Source organism: Diabrotica undecimpunctata, chromosome 8 (genome assembly GCF_040954645.1).
Source record: "Diabrotica undecimpunctata isolate CICGRU chromosome 8, icDiaUnde3, whole genome shotgun sequence".
NCBI lineage: Eukaryota > Metazoa > Arthropoda > Insecta > Coleoptera > Chrysomelidae > Diabrotica > Diabrotica undecimpunctata.
In genome coordinates, this window is record NC_092810.1 from 133373813 (window position 1) to 133396468 (window position 22656).

The window sequence follows — 22656 nt, forward strand, 5'->3', positions numbered from 1 at the left end:
AGAAAACGCAACCTTTGCTAGTACCGTCAAACTTGCTTGTAGAAGTAAAACTTCCAGCATAACCTTTAAATCGTTGCTTGCCATCGAATTTACCCGATTTTTCTTGAAAGGCTGATTGACAGGAAAGCCTTGATTGAAGGCTGCATTTCAATCTAACCCTCTATTTTTTCTAAATAATCTGCACGATCCCTTAGAAATCGCTTTAAATCACTTCACGTCTCGTCTTCTATGTCTTCAGTATGTTTTTCCCAATCACGTAAAATAATATTGTCAAATTTAGATGTAATCATATGAATCAAGAGTAGATCCCAATTGTCAGTACTTTTATTTAAATTATGTAATGCCTGCAAGTTATTAGAAACTTTATTAACCAATGTTCGAATTTTTGTGTGAAGTTTCTTTGCTTATTGTTTTTATTTTAAAAATTGCCTTTACGTGATTGTGAATTAATATTTTAGCTCTATCGTATCTTTCGCATAGTGAGTTCCAAGCACTATTGTAATAAGAAGCCCCGAATTTAATTTCTTTAATGACTTGTGCCGCAGAACCTTCTAATGAACCTTTTAATGAAGATAATATTATTTTTTTATATCGTCCAATTTTTTATTGCTGTGTATCATGGCTACGTAGGTATCGCGGAATTCAATCCAATCCTCGTAATTACCGCTAAATGTTTTTAGATGCATTGGAGGCAAAGAACTCAAATTTATATTGTCATTGTCAGGAATAATGTTAGAATTTGAATTTTCGTATTTGCTTATCAAGTGTTTGGCTAGTGCCACAGAATCGAAATAATTATTTTTAAAAGTTGATCATTCGTTATCCTGAGTTTATTGTAATTCTGGTTCTCCCTCAGCAATGATACCGATATCGCTTTGAATACTATCAAATTCCTCACACAATGGTTCTATCTTCTCTAGTCTTAATTTTAATTTTAAAATGTTCTGTTCTGAAATGTTTGCCTTATTTTCCATATTGCTAACTGTGCTCTTATAGCTTAATAGTTTAGAATTTAGCGATGTGCGGCGCGAAATGAGTTTTTTCAGTTCTGCTTTCATGTCTAAGCGAGTGCAAACACCACCAAAGATCGTTTAAATATAGTGCAATGTTAGCGAGATATGTTTGAAAATAAAAAATATTTTAAGTTGTAAATTGTTTCATCCTGTATATTGGATTTGTAGTACTTTTAACCTACTTAAAATATTGTATTTGAGGTGAATGTAATATAGTTCAAACTTAAATTTATGGCTTTATTTTCAAAACAAATAAATAAAATTAATGAGGCTATTTATTATAAAAATATTATCGCTTGGAATAGATAAAAAAGGAATCGCTTAACACTTTGCAGGTAAAATGTGTATTTGTCCTCGCGTCGACCTTGACAACCGTAGAACCTCGAATCTCGAACACGTGTTTTTGTTGATTGTCTATCTTTGTTGCACTCACTCAGTCCAGCCCTTTTATAGTTTGCTCGAATGGTCCATCTGGCTCGAAGGACCAAGAAATGTTTAGTTTAGTCTATTGTCGTTTTATATTATAGGCAAAATGAAAAACTAGGCAGACTGTAACACTAGCTTTATTAAAAACTGTAACAAAACGCTGTTAAAACTAAACTTCATTGTCTTTTTGTAGATGGAAACCCTAACGGACAAATTTATTGTTTTATACCGAACTGCTTCCAATTGTACATTACTTGCTGATGTCTCGATATCGTCTTTTGTTTTCTCTTTGGCGCGCACTCTCCTCGCTGAAGTAACGCTGAAATTAATAAATATAGATAAGCTATCGACAATGAGTTTTTGATATATTTTACTTTTTTATAGTATTTTTCTTTACGTTGTTGTTTTGTTCGGCAATGTAACTATCTTATTTATACACCGACGATTGAATCATGCTTTAGTAGAAACAATAATAATAGTCGTTTATACAACCGTAGGCAATTGTTGTGTTCGCGTATATTCCAGTGCTATGATTCTTAAATCCGGTTCTGATGCGCCGCTCGGGGCAAACCGGCAACGTGGTCGGCCGTTCTCCCGTAAAAAAGACATTGCCTATCTTACCTGCACTGCATTCTAACTGTGGCTTCTATTATAGATTTGAAGCTTTCATTTGTTGAATTGTATCAAAAGCTAATTCCCTAAATCAATTCTTAGGTTATCGTAGGTGTCACATTTGTAGGTTATGGATTTTCCTCAATATTGCGAATTTTATCTTAATTTTTATTTAAGCCTTTTTTATCGATTAGAAATCAGAGATAAGATACTGATTTCGCAAAAACGTACATTTTTCATTCGTAACTGCTTTTATTGCATTCATATAATAGTTCAGAAAAATTTTACTATTAGAAAATGACTATTGTCTGATTGTATACTTTTGATGGTAATTATCTGTGAATTATCTTCCAATTTTATTTTCTTATACAAACTTAAACACTGGCTAAAACTTAACTTTTAAACTTTATGTAGCTTTTCATTTCCTTTACCTTATTTGATAGTTTGATACACAAGTTTATATTTTATTGCTGCCCCTTTTACCTTTTCCTTCCTTCCTGACAAAATAATATATTACAGGTTATTTCGGTTCGTAGGCCGTAAAATTGGCTACATTTAACTTAAATGTTGAAAACTCCTTAGATATATAACGAAACTTTTTGGTACAAAAAATATTGTGAAGGTTTATTATGTACAATTTACATATTTTTATATATTCAAAAAAAGTATAATTCAATTTAAAGTATATAAGGGTATTTATTATTCAATATCACCTAAGGTCATGGTTAAAAAGAAATAATATAATAATTATGAAGTATCGTGTGATACATAAAATATTAAAATTAAGTTTTTTTATATGCTGACGAATTTTTCCTATATTTGTGGTAAGAATGTACTTTCTCGTCTTTTTGCTTTCAATTGTTACCAACTTAGTTATTAACACTGAATGTTAAAATATAACCAGCAGTGATACAAATGCGAAGAAAGGTTGGTGGAATACGGTTACAAATTAAATACTCTAAATTGGTAACGCAATCAAGAGCAATGTTGGTAAACCTACTAGTGTGCTAGATTCCGGAACCAATTCAAAATCCCAACAAAGCGAAAAAGTCAACCACGTTCACATCTCATAGTCAATAACGTCATTCTTAGCAATCCACAAGACAAGGCCGAACCCTTTAAAAACACGCTCGAGGCCGCACTCGTTTCCCCCAATAGCTCCAATTTCAACCAAAGATCTAAAAGGACAGCCGAACGGAGAGTAAACGATTTATTCTACTACCCTCAGGCCCACATGAGGCCTCATCTTGATCCAATGATTGCCCCTATGACTAAGGATACCGTCAGGCAGATGTGTTACATAGATCAAAACACATCTCCCTGGCCCTAATAGCATCCACAAAAGATGCCTTAAAAGTCTTCCAGAGAATATAATTCCGCTGCTCACCAACACAATTAATGCATGTCTTATGCTGAGCTAATTTCCAATTTCATGGAAGGTGGCCATCACAGTCATGATTCCCAAATAAGGGAAACTTCTAACCAACCCTGAATCATATAGACCTATTTCACTACTGGGCACCCCAGGTAAAGTCTACGAGAGGATCCTTAAGCAGAGACTCATAGAATTCCTAGACGCTCACTGCGCCATTCCATATTAGCAATTCAAATTCAGGACTGGACATTCCACCACAAAATGCATTGGTTGAAGCAGCAACTTTCATTTCACAATCAATTAACGAAGAAAACACGTCATAGGCATATTCCTAGACGTCCAGAAAGCATTAGATTATGTCTGACACAAAAGCCTGATTGAAAAATTTCACGTTGCTGGACTGCCCACAACTTTTGTTAAATCAATAAATTCCTATCTCTCCAATTGGACTATCTGGATCAAAGTTGGCAACACTTTATCCTCACCATTCACTTCACAAGCTGGAGCACCCCAGGGCTCACTTCTTACTCCAACACTATACACAGTCTACAACAGTGACATCTCCCGCCCTCAGTATAGATCGGAAACCCTGCTGCTGTATGCTGACCACACTGCGCATCTTACGTCAGGCCCACATAGAGTACGTGGACAAATATCTGCATCGAAAATGCTCAAAACTACCAAAACCGAGTTATTAGGTGGTGAAATAGATAGACACTTACTATTAACGCCACCAAAACCAAACTAATACTATTTAAATCTTCACACTGCCGTAATGTTTAGGGCCGGATAACCCTACTTAGGGTTATCCGGTCTACTTTATTCTCAGAAACTCGGTTTCCCATTTTTGAGTTTATTTTAGCAGGACTCCTAGCTGGAAGACATCACAATAAGGATCGGACAAGATGAAATAGAACAAGTTCAGGATTATATATATCTGGGTCAAATTATAAAACTTAACAAAGAAAACCAAACAGCGGAGATAAAAAGACGAGTTAAACTGGCATGGGCGGCATTTGGCAAACTAAGCTACATTCTTAAAACCAAAAGATATCCACAGAATTTTAAGACTAGTACTCCCTGTTCTTACTTATGGTTCCCAAACGTGGACATTTACAAAAGCAAACATGGACAAAATCATAAAAACCCAAAGAGCAATGGAAAGACAAATGTGGCACATAAGATTAATGGATAAAAAGGGAAACGAGTGGATAATAGAGAAAACAAAAGTAAGGGATGTTAGACAAGAAGTTGCAAAATTAAAATGGAGATTTGCAGGACACAATATAAGACAAAAAGAAGACCGATGGAACAAAATTCTTATAAGTTGGAGACCGTGGGAATATAAACGAAGCAGAGGAAGGCCTCAAATGAGATGGGCAGATGATATCAAGAAGCACGTGGGCTCTAGGTGGATGACTATAGCGACAGACAGAGAAGAATGGACAAGGATTGGGGAGGCCTATGTCCAAAGATAGACCGAAGAAGGCTAATTAGATAGATAGATAGATTCTAACTGGAGGTAAAAAGTCCGGTAAAATGGGCAATACTTCAAATAAAACACTATTGCACACCTATAAAACTTATAATCGAATACAAAACATGCATCTACGCATCACTTAACATCCGCCAAATGAATACCATCATGGCCACTGAAAGAACAATTCTAAGATTCTGCTTGAGGAAGCGCAGAGTCTACCCGTCAGCACTCATACACTAAGTAGCCAATTTAACACCAATTAAGGACAGAATCCTAACCCTCAGCAGAAGGTATGTCCTTCGTACTATAGCTCGCTCAAACAAATGAGCCAAACAAATGTTTAAAACTCCTTGCCATCGCCGAGGTCAAATACTCACCAGTGTTCCTAAAAGAAAAGTTCCATTCCCTCCAGCAAAACTTTTACATAACACTGGAAACCAACTTCCCGATGAGTATTTTGATATATTAAAATCAATCCCCATAAAAATATCGCAGCTAACTGCAAGCTAAGAACGCTAATTAAGAGCCGTTTCTATTATGGCTGGTAACATCTTGAAGTACCTCCCTTTGGCTTGTTTTGCTTACCAATAATTTCTCGTGTTCGCTACTTATCACGATACGCCACCTTCTGAAACCCAGCCATATAGCACTCTACCTCTATAACTCCACAAAAAAAGAGCACCCCTTCCTTGAAGAGGAATGGCTGAGTTAAAGGTAAACAGGTTATCAGCATATTGCTCCCGAGATCAGTGCCAGGGCTGCTGGCTATAGCTTCTGAACTAGTCTAGGTTTAGTAGCTAGGCCTTTACTCCAATGTCGTTATGTTATGTGTTAGATTAGGGTTATACTGCCCATATTCGATCAGGAGTTGGGGAAAAGAATTTCGAATTTAAAACAGCAGGAATGGTGCTCCATTCAGTCGTCTTTTGCGACTAGCAGGTGACACTGTTGAAATATTCTTCTTTGGTGGCCCGTACCTACTCCACGGGGGTTACAAGAATAGCATGTTAGGATATAAAAATCTCTTACCCGTTGACAGAATAAAGTTTTTTTGTAAGCCTGCAAATTTGACGGCTATTATACGTGAACACTATTCCGTGCAAAATTGACATCAATACTCAGAAATACCCCAAATACCCTCACAAGAGCCACAAAACCCAGTAAAAATATTTGACCGTATGTTTGACACATTGGATAAATTTTACGAACGTATAGTAAGCTAGAGAAAAGAAACGGTATAATTAGAGTTTTTAAGTAATTTTTAATTTTTGTTGCAGGTTAGAAAGATTGCAAGTAACTCATTCAAAGTAAGTATTTTAACAATTAGGTTTAAATTAATTTATTTAAAAAGATTTTCAGCTCTATTTTTTAAGTATTTAGTTTTACGGTTTTCCCTTTTAAATATGATTATTAGCACATTTTACTGGTAATATATTTTGTTACTATAGTGCTTTTTATAGCAAAAACAGCATTTAAAATGAAATGGTTTAAATCAATAAAAATTTTAGTTTGAAGCAAAAAATTAGCAAAATTTAAATAATAAATTTTATTTCATAAAGAAAATCAAAACAATATCTTTCTACTACATTGAGTAGCTCCCCTTACGTTTTAATAAGTAACATGCGATCCATTACAGTGAGCCAGATGTAACAACAAACGTATTCACGGCGCGTTTTAACAAACTAAAATTTGGTGAGCACAAATTATCCGAATCCTCAATTCTTCACTCTCTATCCGTGCGCTCCATAGAGGCATCGACTACATTAAACGCACTGTCCACATCAAAAAAGCGGTGACTTGAGAAAATAAGAAATTCACAGAATTACCTACAAAGGTACCTATAGAGACATCACGGTGGTATACAAGGACCCTAGCTTATATAATAAATACATACAGTCAAAATTAGTAAAAAATGTTTTTTGAATGTATTCTGGTCTTCTACCCACTCGCTCTGATGAGTCCTACTAGGGCAAAATACGTAGAAGCAAATTTTAGAGGCACTTTGCGTAAAATAAAATCTTAACTGTGTTTTCTATAACTTATAACTTTATTTACTCGTATTTTAAGTATTAGAAACGAGTTCATAAAATGTTCTTGTCTAGATGAATCGATATGTCGTCAAATACAATTTTAGATTCGTCGTTTAGTCGGTTCATTTATCATCTGCTTGCTTTGAAAATTGTAAAAGGCACAGATTTGGGCAAAGTTCTGAATTTTGGTTTCGAACACCTAGAAATCTTCGGATTTTTACTTTTTGTTGTATTTAGTTAATAATTATAGAGCAGAAAGTAGTACACAGTGAAACAAAAAAAGTTTTTGAGTTCAAAAAATTTATTTTTGAATTAAAAGGAAAATTTTTAAAGCAGTATGTTACATTAACTCGTTCTTAACATTCTAAGGACGAAATTCGCTAAAAATTCACATAATGAAAAAAAAAGAAAGAAAAAAGGAAAAAAAAAATGCCGAAAATTGTTTCACTGTGTGCCACAATCGGCACATAGTAAAACCTATTATATCTAGTATCTTAAGAAAATGGTTTGACCTTGGTTTGAAAATTTGTAATAAACTGCCAAACGTTAATTTTTCATGGAAACGGTTTGAGGTAAAACCATTTTTATATCAACTTTATTCACTAGAGCTAACTCGGGCTGTGGAGGAAAGGAAAAAGAACCACCCATTTTCTCAAATTTTCGTAAAAATATGAAATTTTATAATCATTTTGGCTACTAACATCGGTAAGTAGCTTTCCAACATAGTGGGCCTTGAAAACACTAAATCGCCCTTATTAACACTTCGAAAATATTCAGGTTCTTTATCAGATCCTGTTTTTTGCTGTTTAATTAATTCGGTTGTTGTAGGGAATTCCTTAAAACGATCTTAAACCTTTTTATTAATTAGTGATTTCCCTTTTCCTCTTTCTTTCTCTATCAACGCATCTTTCTCAGGTGTGCCAATAATAGTTATGCTTTTACCTGGCTTTCTAGGTTTCCTGGTAGCTTTATGGGGTGGTGCTTTTGAATACCCTCTGAAATCTTCTGGGCTAGCAAATGTGGGAAGTTTATAGATAATACGTTGTTTCTAGCTGTTCTCTGATGTTAGATGGTCAAGGTTCACTTTTTTCTGGAGCAATCTCGTTCTAAAGTTGTGTAGTCTCTTTACAAAATTGTAAGGTTGCAGGTTCAGGTAATTCATAATCAAGGACATCTTCGGACATCTTCCCGTTGTAGCCTGTCAGATGCTACTAATGTTAGAAAGTCTGTGTCGTCAAAGATTAGAGGGTTGCTAAGGGCTGCATTATGTGACTACAGTGTGGAGGTAGGGTTAAAATAGTCACACTTGCAGCTCGATCATTTTAAACAACGGCAACTGATATATGGCTTTCGTGATTGTCATATATTAAAAGAAAAGGATTGTCAGGTGTACTATGTGAATGCTTTATAAAATGGTCAATAACATGTGAAAAGAGTTCGGCGGTCATCCAACCATTGGGCGTTGCTAATCCCAGTGTACCTGGAGGTGCTCCAGCTATCATTTGAGTTTTGAAATATTTTCCCGGAAACACCATCATTGAGGAAAGGTATGTGCCGTTAGCACAAATAATTACTCAGGTTGTTACTAGAGTTCCACGTTCGGCACTGCTGCATTGACTATTGGAACTCTTTTTTTCTAAATTTTTCTAGGGCTTTGCACAGTGCTAGTACCCATTTCATCAAGATTAAAGATCCTAGATGCATTAGTTACTTAAGGTTTCTTTGCAAATATTTAGTGTAGCTGTTTAAAAAATGTTTTCATATTGGGTGGGTTAAACGAAGCGATTCTGCTTAAACTGCAGGCTTCCGGCTGACGAGTGCTAAGATTCTTTCGTCTTTTTATAAATTGTCGTAGCCAATTAACCCCAGATTTTTATTGTACTAGATTCAGGAACAACCACTTTGTTTACATCCGTCATCTCCCACGCAAGCCTTCTGCACTCTTTTGTATACAATCCATATGCCATTTTACTGCAGGTATTAATATACTCAGCTAATCCTATTATCAGGCGTCAGGATTATTGCGTTTTTTGAGCACATATCGTCGTAAAGTTACAAAACTAATAATATATCTCTCAGCTGCTTTACGTAGAGAATAATTTTCCTTTAATACCAACCTTGTGGCAGTAGCCATTATAAGCAGCAGCTTGAAACAACAAAATAACAAATTGTTGGTAATAATTTATAATATTAATTTATAATAGTGCGGTATACAGTGGAACATATCCATATACACAGTGGAATCATGTACCACATAACAATGTTTCAGTGTGTACCAATAACCTAACCACACAATAAAATTTAAAACTTTTCTATGTGAGTCATTACCTTATAAATTGTGTTTTAGGTTATAATATTACATAGCTAAAATACCATTGTAATAGTAAGAATGCTTGAAATCGGCTGTTAATAAATAAAAAATACATGCCAACTACTCGTATTAATCGCAAAACTTATTCCACACACGTGAACGCTTACAACAACATTCGACTCTAGATTTCACAAATGCAAATTACGAGGACGCCAAATTTAAATATAAATTTCGGTGTTTCACTATGAACCATGTTTCACTGTGTACCACTTTCCCCTACGTCTCTATTTTATATTTTATTTGGTATTAGTATAATTATTTCACATTTAATTAAAAATAAAAATATTATTAGGTCATTCATTGTGGTCCAAACAGTAAAATATGCAATAATAGAAATCGTTTTATGTTAAAATGAGATGGTTGTGGAAATGTTTTCAGCAATCCCCAATTATAGATTCATTTACCACTCCACTCATGTAAGGTGAAGCCTTATAATGGAATTGTTTGTAAAGTTTAGTATTGTAGAGGTCTTAGGAAACCGTCAATTGAAATTAAATTCAATCAAGTGTGGGAAACTGGTGACCAAGATTAAATCGACTGACTTTATCATAGCCCATAAGATTGAGATTTGTGCAGTATACCGCTAACCGGTATTTATGCTAACTGTATTGACGGAACATCAATTCGAAAGGCGATTTAAGGAGGAACGGCCCGGAGGTTGGGCCTTTGTGCACTGCAAGAAATTTTAGTTCGTCTGACTTCCTTTGATAAAACGAATTAATTTAATACAGATACTTTGAAGTTGAGTTAGGCATGTTACGAATATGGTTAAGTAATACGGTGAACATAGTATTTTTATATGACGATATATGACTTTTCATACATACAGTGTAGGTAAAAGTTTATGGTCGGTATGGTAAAATTTAACAGGATATCAAACACAGATATAAAATCATATTTTAAGCGAATACGACAAAGATAACAATCATATTTCCCCTTTGTCTCCCCTCCATATTTGACGCCCATTGCCCATTGGTGAGACGATTAGTTCCGATCAGAGATATTTTACATATCTCTGGTTCCGATCCTAATATAAGAAACTAGAGGTGGGTCGTTGACATTTTAAATATACAACTAGTACTTACATTTACATTACACATTATTAAATCGCGAATCGTCTAAATTGACATTTAAAAACTTTAAATGTCAATACATGAGCAACGAACACTTTACGTCGACGAGGACGATTAGTTGATCTGAGAGACTACTACAAAACTAAAAATAACTCTTTCGGGACAGTGAACAGTCGAGCTATCGGTTAACGTTGAAAATAAAATAATTAGGTATTCGGATTAATGAATGAGTTTTGATTTACGATTGATCTGCATTTTCGAAGGTGATGGATACTTTCATTAATAAAAATATTAGTTTAGAGTAAAAGAAACAAATAGATATGGATTTACTAAACCTATGCAAAGACTCGTTTCATCCGTTTTCCATAGTTGAAGAACGAGCTTTTAAAAAGTTTGCAGGGTGGTTTCCTGGATATAAACCACCAACAACAAAAACTATGCCAGGTTCATTACTTTAGGAATGTTATATCAAAACTGAGCAAATTATTAGATCACAAGTTGTTAAAGAAGTAGAAAATATATGTATTACTACTGACATCTGGACATCTGGAGTAACTGAGAGTTACATCGCATTAACAGGACAATATTTAACCGAAAATTTAGAATTTAAAACGGTTTTATTAGGCTGCTGCCATTATTCAGAATTCAGAAAACATCGCATTTGAAATTAATGAAATTATTAATCAGTGGGGTCTAAAACCAAAAGTACATTTTGCAGTAACTGATAATGCCTCAAATATGGTCAAAGCTATTAAATATGTTTTGGAATGAAAACATTTAAATTGTTTTGCTCATACGTTAAATTTATTGGTGGAGGACGCACTTAAATGCTGTCGTGTACAAATAGATAAAATAAAAAGTCTTTTTTCGACAACTCGGCAAAAAACACATTTCAAAAAAAGTACCTTATCTTCAGAAATGCTTTTAAATATCAATTACAATATAACAAAGTTCCCAAACGGCCAATCCACGACGTGGAAACTAGGTAGAACTTCACCTATTACATGTTTAAAAGAATGATCGAGTTAGAAGAGGCAATCCGTTCCACATTGGTATTAGTTAATACAGACTTAGACTTAGACCAAATCTAAATAATGAAAACTGGATTATTTGTTCTCAACTTTCCCAAATTTTACGGCTCTTTAAAGAAATAACAAGTACAATGAGTGGCAATAATACTTGGAGAGTAGTTCAGTGATTGTTATGGTACGCTGCTTGCAAGAATCTTGCAATAAAATTTTAGCAAACGATAACCTTACATCCATAGTATCCGACATAGTACAATTACTAATATCGGGTTTAGCAAAAAGATTTAGAGGGATAGAACAGAGTGGCACATTGTCATTATATACATTTATGGATTCACGATTTAAAGTGTAGGGATTTTCTGATAAAAATTAAGCTAAAAAACAAAAGAAAGAGTTAAGAAGCTGGTTACTTCTATAATTAAAGAACAAAAAGATTGTACTTATGAAAATCAACCAGTACAAGAAAAAAAACCGAAAAAGATGACGTAAGTATTTTTGATCAATTAATTGTACATGACTCATCTAAACGTACACCTATATCGAGAGTCCATTACAATGGTGGAAAAACCATGTGGTCCATGTATATCCTAACTTAACCACTATATTCATAAAATATTGTAAAAAATGTTCAAAATTTGATTTAATTTTAAATAAAAGAAGAATACGGTTAACAAGAAGTAAAGTAGAAAAACTTATGTTTTTAAATGTAAATTTAGACGATTCGCGATTTAGTAATAACGTGTAATGTAAATGTACGATTAACTATTTGTATTGTTTAGTTTATTTTTCAAGTTATAATAAATATATCCTTCATTAGTTCCTTTCACTTCAATAAATATACACATAAACGATAATATCCATTATGTTTGTTAATTTGAAACTACTGGTAACAATCAACTAGTTACTTGTTTACGAAAAACGATTCAGTTTCGTTAACGATAAAAATGTCAACGTCCCACCTCTAGTTTCTTATTTATGGCATGTGGAATACCGGTTCTGAAGTTGCAGAAATGGTATTGCTGGTGCAACGCGACGTTGCCAAATAATTTTGTATGAAGCTTGTTTATTGTTGGCGTTATAATACAGTTTATTATTTTATTGGAAATAAGGCACAATGTGACTTTAAAATAAGCTTATTTTGATGTTTAGATTTTTAATTCGGAAATCGTATTTAAAATACGAAACATTAATAAATTTTATGCTAAATGCTAAAAAGACAACAGGTCAAATAAAACCAATAAGTTTGGCAACGTTGAATTTCCCCTTTTTTATTATTTCCACTCATGTATTTTCGGCGATATTTAAAGGGCGGACCTAATATACCTCTCTTTTTAAACAGGTGTTTCTCACTCCATCTCACATAAGGTCCATACCGACCATAAACTTTTACCTACACTGTATAAGTATGTATGAGTATATTTGTTTTCTAATTATATATACATAAATAAAACCATCTACCTTAAATAACTTTATAACTTAAGGAAAAGCCCAAAAAACACGTCAATTAATATTTGAAGGAACAGACATTATGAGATTAAGCTTTTCCCTTTATTTTTTTTAATTACTTCTCCCTTTTTTATTTTGCATTTGGATTCTTCTTTTTGTGCAGATTTTAAAAATGTATAACACATAATACTTAAGGTGAGTAATTTGTAAGAAAAATAAATACAAAAGCAAGAAAACTGTATTGAAAAAAAATATATTTTTTAACAATTTTATTACAAACATTTACAATAATCATTTTACTACCAAAACTTTTAACAATAATTGTTCGAAATTACTGCCATTTACCTCCACAAAAAAGGACAATTTATTTTGAAACAGTAGATTGGTTTGCCCAATATAGACACCTTCACAGTTAGTACATGGTATCTCTTAAACAACATGTGATTTTTTGAGTTTTGAAGTTTTTGTTTTTAGTTTAGTGAAATATTTATTCGTTTAAATAACATCAAAATAGAAGAAAGTTTTTATTTAGTTTCTTTTTATGTTTCCAATTTGTTTACTTCTGCACCAAGACATGAAACTTTACCTTTAATACACAACCTTTTAAACAATTGCAACATATCAGCAAAAGACAACATAAAATGGCTGCTTTCAACAGTTACAATTATAGACTTCTCAAATTTTCACTTTCTAATGAGAACTTCAATATAGAACTTAATATTCTCAAGTATATTGCTTTCAATAATGGTTATGATCCCAACATCATCCATAAGCCTATAAATAGAGTTAAACTTAAAATTGCAGAAAAGCTAGCTTATTCATTACTTTTTACTTCTACAATTGAAGACATCAAAATTTTCTTCAAGTTACACAACTCTTTAGGTTCCTTTTTAATTAACACCAAAGATAGAATAAACACTCTTGACAAAAATTGTATTTATTAATAAAAATATGATGATTGTGATGCCTCTTATATAGGTAGAACCATTTAAAAGTTTTTTACCAGAATCAGAGAACATTTGAAAAGACCAAACTCTTCAAGTTTTGGTCACCATTTATTATTCAGTAAACATAATTTTAATATCAATACTGGTTCATCTATTTTACATGACATTAGTAGAAAGAAAAACTACTTGGAATTGGACTTATTGGAAGATTTGAAAATTACAATGGAAAACTCTTACTGTGTTAATAGTCAAATTAATTTAAATTGTACTAAATTTAAACCTATCTTTGAAAATTTTATTACAGCTTCACCTTGTATGAGGCTCAGCTCAACTGTTTAAACTTTGGCACTGAGTATACCGATTAAGAGTTAATTAATTTCATATTTTAATTAATATATTAATATTTTAGTCATTAATAACTTACAAAACAAGCTTGTTTATGATCAATTGATCTATAGTTGGCGTTGATTACATTCTCCACATCTCTTCTTAATTTAGATATACCATCTACATAGCTGTATATTTCAAAATCTCCCACTAAACTATTGGTATTATACCCCATTTATACACTCTGTTTTAAATTTTGATTTTTATTTCTAAGTATTTTAATTTTATAGTTCAATTTCTTCTTTTCTACGGTATTGGTAGACCTTTTAATTGTAGTCAACCACCCAATATCTAATAGATTGTTTAGTCTAGTTCTTACATTCACACTCTATCTCAAGTTATCATATCTCAGATGTCACTTTAACATTTCCGTTAAGACCAGGACCCATTGCTGCTGTTACCCATTATGTAGCTTCTTTAAATTTATAACAGATTTTAAACTGTGTCCCTTGTCTTGTGTTGTGTAATGACATTCACCAAATTGTTGGATAGCCTTATTTTGACGAAGTAAATTTAAAACGTTATATTAAAAATTTTTTTTATCAACCATCAACCGAGTAACCTGAGTACCATCAACCGGTAATCTTTTCGTGTGGCACTTTTCTTATGTGGCTGTACCAGGACAGTTGTTTCGCTGATATCTAGTCTACTAATGTCATTGCGATACCTATTTTATTCCGAATTTTATTATCTTCTGTAAAACCTTGCTTCAACCATATTAGTTTTTTTATTCCCTTCTATTTTTTTCTAAATATTTGTTCGTTTGATTTGACAACCTTTTATTTTATAGTAGAGAATGTAATTTTCACATATCTGCATTATCTGTTTCATCTTTATTTTACTGAAATCCTAAGTATCCAACGTAACATTCTGTTCTTCTATTTCTGTTTTTCTCAGACATACATTTTCTCAACATAGACATCTCCATACTAATCAATATATTAATCAATAACTATCCTAGAGATCGATACAATATACTTTATAATTTCTTCCGACTTTTTTTGTGTTATCTACCCATCTAATCTGTGATCTTCCTCTTGGTCTACTTTTGTAAGGTCTCCAATGTTGTATTGTAGCAATCTAATGAGCCTGCGAAGCTCCATATGAGTTTGACAATTTTTGTTGCGATGTTCTCGACTTTGGTTTGATTTTACCAAGTCGTTCCACTTCCTATCAAATAAATCTAGCAATACTCTTGAACTGAACACTTTGCTTCTTAAGCACTGAGGTATTTTTCTGTTCTTAAGTGTCCAATTAGCTTTCCAAATCCTCCCCATGCTAGTCTTGTTCTTCTAGTAATTTCTTCACCTTGGTTCGCTGTATCAAGTTTCAGAATTTGGCCTAGTTAACTATTATTTTTGGACTTGTTCCATCTCAGTGCCATTTATACTTATACGTCTGGAGTCGTCTATGTTTGTCATTTATTTTATTTTTGCCATTTTTTTAGGCCGACATATTGGGAGCTTTCAGCGAGTTGCTCGAACATAGTTTGTATTAATTTGAATATGTTACTACAGACGAATATTTCGATTAACATGGGTTGGTCAAATTCTAAATTCTAAAGTTCTCTGCAGAATGAGAAAATAACCTCCTTATTACGACACAAAAACGGAAATTTAGGTAGTTTAGACAAACTACCGAAAAAAAAGGAAATTAGAATATGGAAATTATGGATGGTTATTTAAGAAAGTGTTTGGTTATAGAAGTCCAAGAAAACGGCGTATTTCCTTGCTCTACAATTTGACAGTTTGATAGAATTTAACGATCGCAGGAATATTTCAACCAGTTATTAACATGATAAATAAAGTCCAAAGTACCATGGTAATAGAAAATATCTGAAACTGACAAGTACTACAAGCACCACAAGAAGATTTTACAATTTTTTTTATCATAATTTTAGGAAATTTTTACCTAACTAAATTAAATAATTTAAGCTACTTAAAAAAAATATTTGTTGCTTTGTTAACCTCATTACTATTTTTTTAAAATTAATAATAGTATAAAAGTGTAAAGAATTTAACTATTTTAGATAAAAACCAGAATATCCAAAACTAACCGAACGCCACGTTCGGAAAAGTTTTGTGATATATATTTTTATGTTCGCTGCAAAAAGTTATCGAATTTAACATGCCTTGCTGATCCCAGGAATTACATTTCTTGTCGCCTGTGAAAAAGGCCATCACGTACTCGGCCAAATAGCAATATATCAAGCACCTCCTGTCGGTTCCAAAAAACTACGAAATCTATCTTATGTCGACTTTTTAAAATCTTACAAATTTGTTAAATTTATCTTACAAGGCAGTATTAACGAGATATATGTTTTATATTGTACAAGACAGCAGATTTTTTGATGGCAAGGCGATTTATAGCGAATGATATAAAAACTTTGTCAGAGTAACAATAAACTATAAATGAAGATTCAGTTAATTAAAAATTTTAAGTAATTTGTATGTGTAAAATAATAAAATAAAATAGGATACTAGCACTACAAAAAAAAATTTGAAATATAAAATCAAAAATAATATAAAAATGGTGGAAGGTAAAACAATTTTGAAAACTGGTTCTTATTTTATAATAGTTTCTAAATCTTTTAATCTTCTTATGGGTATAAACTGTATCATAAGGACACACAGGCTGCATTCTCTAACAACTATTAATTTTGATTTCTTGTATCTAAGATCTACGCAAATTTTTAAATTAAATTAAATTATTTTAATATAATATCACAAACTTATAAGAAGATGTCGAAAACTTATTACAATAATGTACGGAAAACGACCATAACACAAAAGAAAAATATGCTGGCTTAAAAAACTGAGAGATGATATTCACAAATAACCGAACCCCTTTTCCAAATAGCAATACTTGTTAAAGTAAAAAAAATATATATTTGGATGTTATATAAATTATTTATTTTGTTTTTAAACTAACTGTATTTAAGTATATCTAACACGTTTCATCATAATGTGACTTTGATTATAGCCTAACATGTTATTTGTTAAAATGCAACCAAACAAGTGCAATTTAGTAAAACAGCAGTTAAATAACGGATATTAAAATTACATATATAGAGATAAACCTACAAAAATCTTACCAAATGTTACATTTATAAAACTTAGTTTTGACTGGTATATGTACAGAAAAAAACAAAGAGTATATAACAAAACAAAACAAAAATTTTGCTGACACCGTCCCTGCTTCAACCTTTCTTCTAGGTCCTTCCTAGCGACATTCCCTTTCTCCTTTCACTTACCTATTCTAAGTCATTGACATTGTAAAAGGTACTTTTACTTTTAATAAAAAATTTCAACGTTACTCACCATTAATTAAATATATAACGATTCAACAGCGTTATTAAACTGAAAAGTAATTTAAGTATGAATTGTAGCAAGAAATAGAAACTGTTATACTTAACATGAATTCGCACTTAAATAACTAATTTACGGCATACAAGGATTCCAGAAAAATCAATACATGCAACCAAGACATAAATCACGAAGTCAGTGATTTATAATATATATATATATATATATATATATATATATATATATATATATATATATATATATATATATATATAATATATTATTATGAATTGCAAATTATGACTCTTATGATGTTTTTTAAACCTTAATTTGTCTTAATTTTGCAAAACAAATAAATTTCTCTTAATTTTTAATCTCAGGGCTATTTTTTATCGTTAATTTTTTTACGTGGCTTCAAAGTAATATCTATACTCTTGCCTGTGAGGGAAAAATAGACAATGGGAAAATAAATAAAAATAAATAAATTTGTGAAAATAATTTATCCAACAATTTTTAAAATTTAATTTCAAATTATTAAATCAAATAAATTTATAGTAGTTTTTGATATAACTAGAACATACGATACAGTTTGGCGACATGATATTATTGAAACATGAAACACTTAGTCGACGTGGAATAAAAAGTAACATAGCACAATTCATAAAAAATTTCCTATCTTATCGAACTTTTAATGTACGAGTTAACGGTACTTTATCTAATACAAAAAATTCAAAAAAACGGAATTCACCAAGGATCTAATTTAAGCGTCTCCCTATTTCTATTGCAATAAATAATATTATCTCCACTTGTGACTTACCAGTAAGAGCTAGACTCTTTGCAGATGACTTAATCATTTTTGATAAATGATAAATGATACAATGATATAAATGGGTAAAGGTAAAATGGATAAGGATAAATGATAAAATCCTTCAGACCCATCTACAGAAAGTGCTATGGAATCTCGAATTATGGACAAATTCCACAGGTCTTCAATTATCAACAACAAAATCAAAGGCTATGTTACTTTTAAAAAAAGAATTTATATCACTCCAGAATTAAAACTATTTAATAAAGAAATAAAATATGTTAATTAAAGAAAATTAAATGTCTAGGCATGACATTTGACAACAGATTATCCTGGAACCACCACATTCATGATCTAAAAAGTACGTGTCAATCTGCACTTAACATTATATAAACTGTTGCACACAACACGTGGGGAGCAGATAGTAAAACACTGACCCTTATGTGCAAGTCATTGATCAGGTCTTATTTATGATTCAGCAAAACCATATATCATAAAACAACTCGATCGAATACTAAATAGTGCTTTGCGAACCATACTAGGTGTTTTATACTATCCCTACTAAAAGTTTACACTGTAAAGCTGGAGAAGTCCCCCTGGAATTCCGAAGAAAACAACTTTTACTAACACATGCGGCATCAATATAGGCAAATCCTATTAATCCTGTTAACCACTATGTAAATTCAGACCGTTTTAGGAATATCTTTAAAACACATGCTAGGCTTGACCTTCCTTTTTATGAAATGGTAAATAGATACTTCAATGAACTTGAATTCAAATTTCCAGATACCTATTGTATACCAGATATTAACACTGTTCCTCCTTGGACTATTCCCATCCCATCTATCAATACCAGACTCTCCATATATAAAAAAGCAGATAACCATCCCAAAGCATTATATCAATATGTCCTCCAAGAACTCATGACATACAGTAACCATAATCTTATATATATATCGATGCCTCTAAAACTATAGATGGAGTGGGAGCAGCATTTATGTCTAATAAAACAAAAATATTAATGAAACACTCTAAATTAACATCCATTTACGCAGCTGAGTAAACCGCTATTCTCAATTCAATAAATGTTGTGGTAGAAAATAGTATCAAAAACCCTGTCATTATTACGGATTCCCTAAGTTCTGTAATTTCCCTAAATAACTTATATCCTAGCCATCCAAGTCTACTACTTATTAAATCAGCATTAAGCCAACTGCAAACTATGAACATAAATGTCAACTTTGTATGGATTCCTTCCCATATCGGAATTGCTGGTAATGAAGAAGTAGATTCTTTGGCAAAACTAGCAATCTCGAGTCCGCAAACTGTAAAAATCAGAAGCATTCCCCAAAACCTATAATCAAGAACTTAATAATCAATGATTTTTAAGTTCTTGATTATAGGAAACACCTCCTGGATAAACAACTATCCCACAGAAACACACTTACTTACTAATCGAAAGGATTTTTACTTCAACCATTGTCACTACATGTATGTTACACATGTTTTCCTTAATACAGGATCTAAATTCCGCTTTGAACTGCTACCACTCCTTTGGCTTGTTCCACAGACACATCAAACACCATACATAATTTTTATTTACAAGCAACTCTGCTCACTTTTACTGCAGGCTATGGAGCAACAAAACAACCAGATTCTTCAGAACTTCAGAACACAGTAAAATCTCCTCCTTCATCGCAAAATCAGCTTAACGTCGTGTCCCTCTACCTTCCGCTCTTACCAATTAGATTCCAGCATCATACAGTCCTCACCTTAAATTTCAACCAATCACATTCAATACTTTCTCAGTAAACAAATTCGCTGTCGTCATGACCTTAAATCATTTGGTATTTCCAATTTCATGAATAATTCCTTTTTTTTTGTTTAAAAGTCTCGATATAACAATATAACTAACCATCAAGATTATTATCTACCCTCGTCTTTTACTAAAAGCTTTCTCCTTACTTTCAAAATTCTGTGTACAAAAGATTTCTATTTTGTATTCAAAAACTTTCAATACCTGTGCCTTTGACATAATTATTTATTAAAAAACGACTATTGCTATCATATCGATATCTATCTGCTATATCATAGGTTACTTTTTTCAGACCACTAGATAGAAGGACAATTATTGATCATATTTCTATGCTAATAAGTCCTTATAATTTATGTCGTAATATAAAAACTGTCTAAATAAATACAAACTACTGAAATATATAGGAAATAATCTGATTGTAATTCTTAAACTTTAAATCTAATTCCTTGCTTATATTCGAATTGGAATACTAATCCAGTATTTCATTTGGATCCATTAATCTTCTTTAATATAGCTTCTTCTAACTAAGGTGATAAACTATGATACGAAATAAAAGTAGACTTTTGTTAAACAGAAACTGATACACTAAAAGTGTTAATTTACGGAGATCATGATGAGCTTTATGGTTGCTCTCGATATAAAAGTAAATATAAATGTAAATAACATACAACAATCGCTATTATTTTTATACTCGGAGGAAATAAGCTTTAACAGAAATCTTTTATTACGATGATTGCTAAAGCACATAAACGAAATGTAATAGAATGGGAAAATCAGGTTTGATCTAGTTTTATGTTTATTGCATTGCTCGGATTGAAATTTACGCTTTAATACATTATTCTGAGATGTAAAAAAAAAACATCACAATTATAGGGCATGTTAGAACATAACTGGAATATTTAAAATAGAAGACGAATATAATGCCTCCCAGTATCCTTAATAATATTCAATGTAATAGGCCCAAAGTAAAATACTTAACTAAAGAGTACAAACCACAAACGCAGATAATTAAGGATAACTTGGAAACGATCATCACCAATCCAGAGGGCAAAGCAGCGACATGGAAACAATAATGTAAAATGTTGTTTTATAGTGACCATGAAGACGTGAATCCAGGAGAAATAAAGACGAAAAGGAACGACATATTTTAATATCGGAAATAGAAACCGCAATAAAAAATTAAAAACGGGAAAATCTCAAGGAGAAGACGAAATCAAAGCGGAAGCACTTAAGGAAATGGGAGACATAGGAATTGAAGTAATGTTCAAACTGTGTAATGCCATCTGAAAAGTTCTGCTAATTATAATTAACGAGAGATTAAAATCAATACTTCTACCATAGATCCCACAAGAACAATGTGGATTTGTCCCTGGAAGAGGAACACGAGAACAAATTCTCAATCTTAGACAAAGTATAGAAAAATCTAGAGATTTTAATCCAAAAACATATTTGTGCTTCGTCCACTACTCGAAAGCGTTTGATAATACCACATACAAAACGTCTTGAAGGACGAAAAATGGGCTTATATGTTTGGTCAAAAACTCAATACATTTGACCCAACCACTTGATGTCGGTTTCTTCCATCCCTTTTAGATGGCTTGGAGTAAAACTCTTAGTTTTTGGAAAAACTGTCGCCCCACGTTAACCACAATAGATAAGAAAGTTTTTCCAAACTTGTTAAATACTACTCTTGTGCACATGGACAAAATAACAAAAACAGTGGACGAAAACAGCGCTATAAAATGAATTACTGTTTCCTCCTTTGCAGCCACGGAAGTTTACCTTTTCTCCCCAAGAAAGTTTTAAATAAGTTAGGTACAGAAGATGAAGAAATAGAAAGCCAAATCGACAACCTTTTGGTACATTATCTAAGGGAGAAAAGATATTTAGCTGCTCCATCCAGGCGAAATATTGAGCGAACCAACCAAAAAGTGTTGTAACTCAGCAACCTGATAAAACTGAAAGCGACAGTGAAGAAGAGCTAGCAAGTGATAACGAAACAGAAAGTGAAACGTCTAGCTTGGATGAGTCTGACAATAATAATGGGGTTAAATATTTTTCCTATAACAAGGATGACATCAAAGAAGGAATTTTTCTGTTAGTAAAGATATTGTGAGGAAGAAGAAAAAAGCAATACCATCGCTATGCTGATAAAATTCAAAAAACCAATGAAAAGGACATAGAGGTTGTAGGATATAAATCTACGGATAAAGTAAAGAAGGCCTTAAAACTGGTCGAACGTGATAAATTTTCGGCTAAAATGAGTGATATTATTGCCATTTTGCCCTATCCTTAATTCCTTAATTCAGCAGAAACAGCCTGTATGTTTACAAAACGGGTTGATGTAAGGAATAGAATGTATAGAATTTCACTTTAAAGTTAATATAATCATATTGGTAAGTGAATTTTATAATTTACTCATATTTTTGAATGAATAATTTTAGAGTGATCAATTTCACCCGATTTTATGGTACCGTATTTTTAAAAATAAAATAAAAAAAATAAAATGGATTACAATAGTTGAGTATGTTCAGAATGACCA

The 22656-nt window shown here is 32.2% G+C and overlaps 1 protein-coding gene across 1 annotated transcript in view; it reads right to left on the bottom strand.

Annotated features, from left to right (window-relative positions):
* Positions 1 to 22656, bottom strand: part of LOC140449127 (uncharacterized) — a 63564-nt gene that overhangs the window by 38587 nt on the left and 2321 nt on the right. The window lies entirely within an intron of this gene.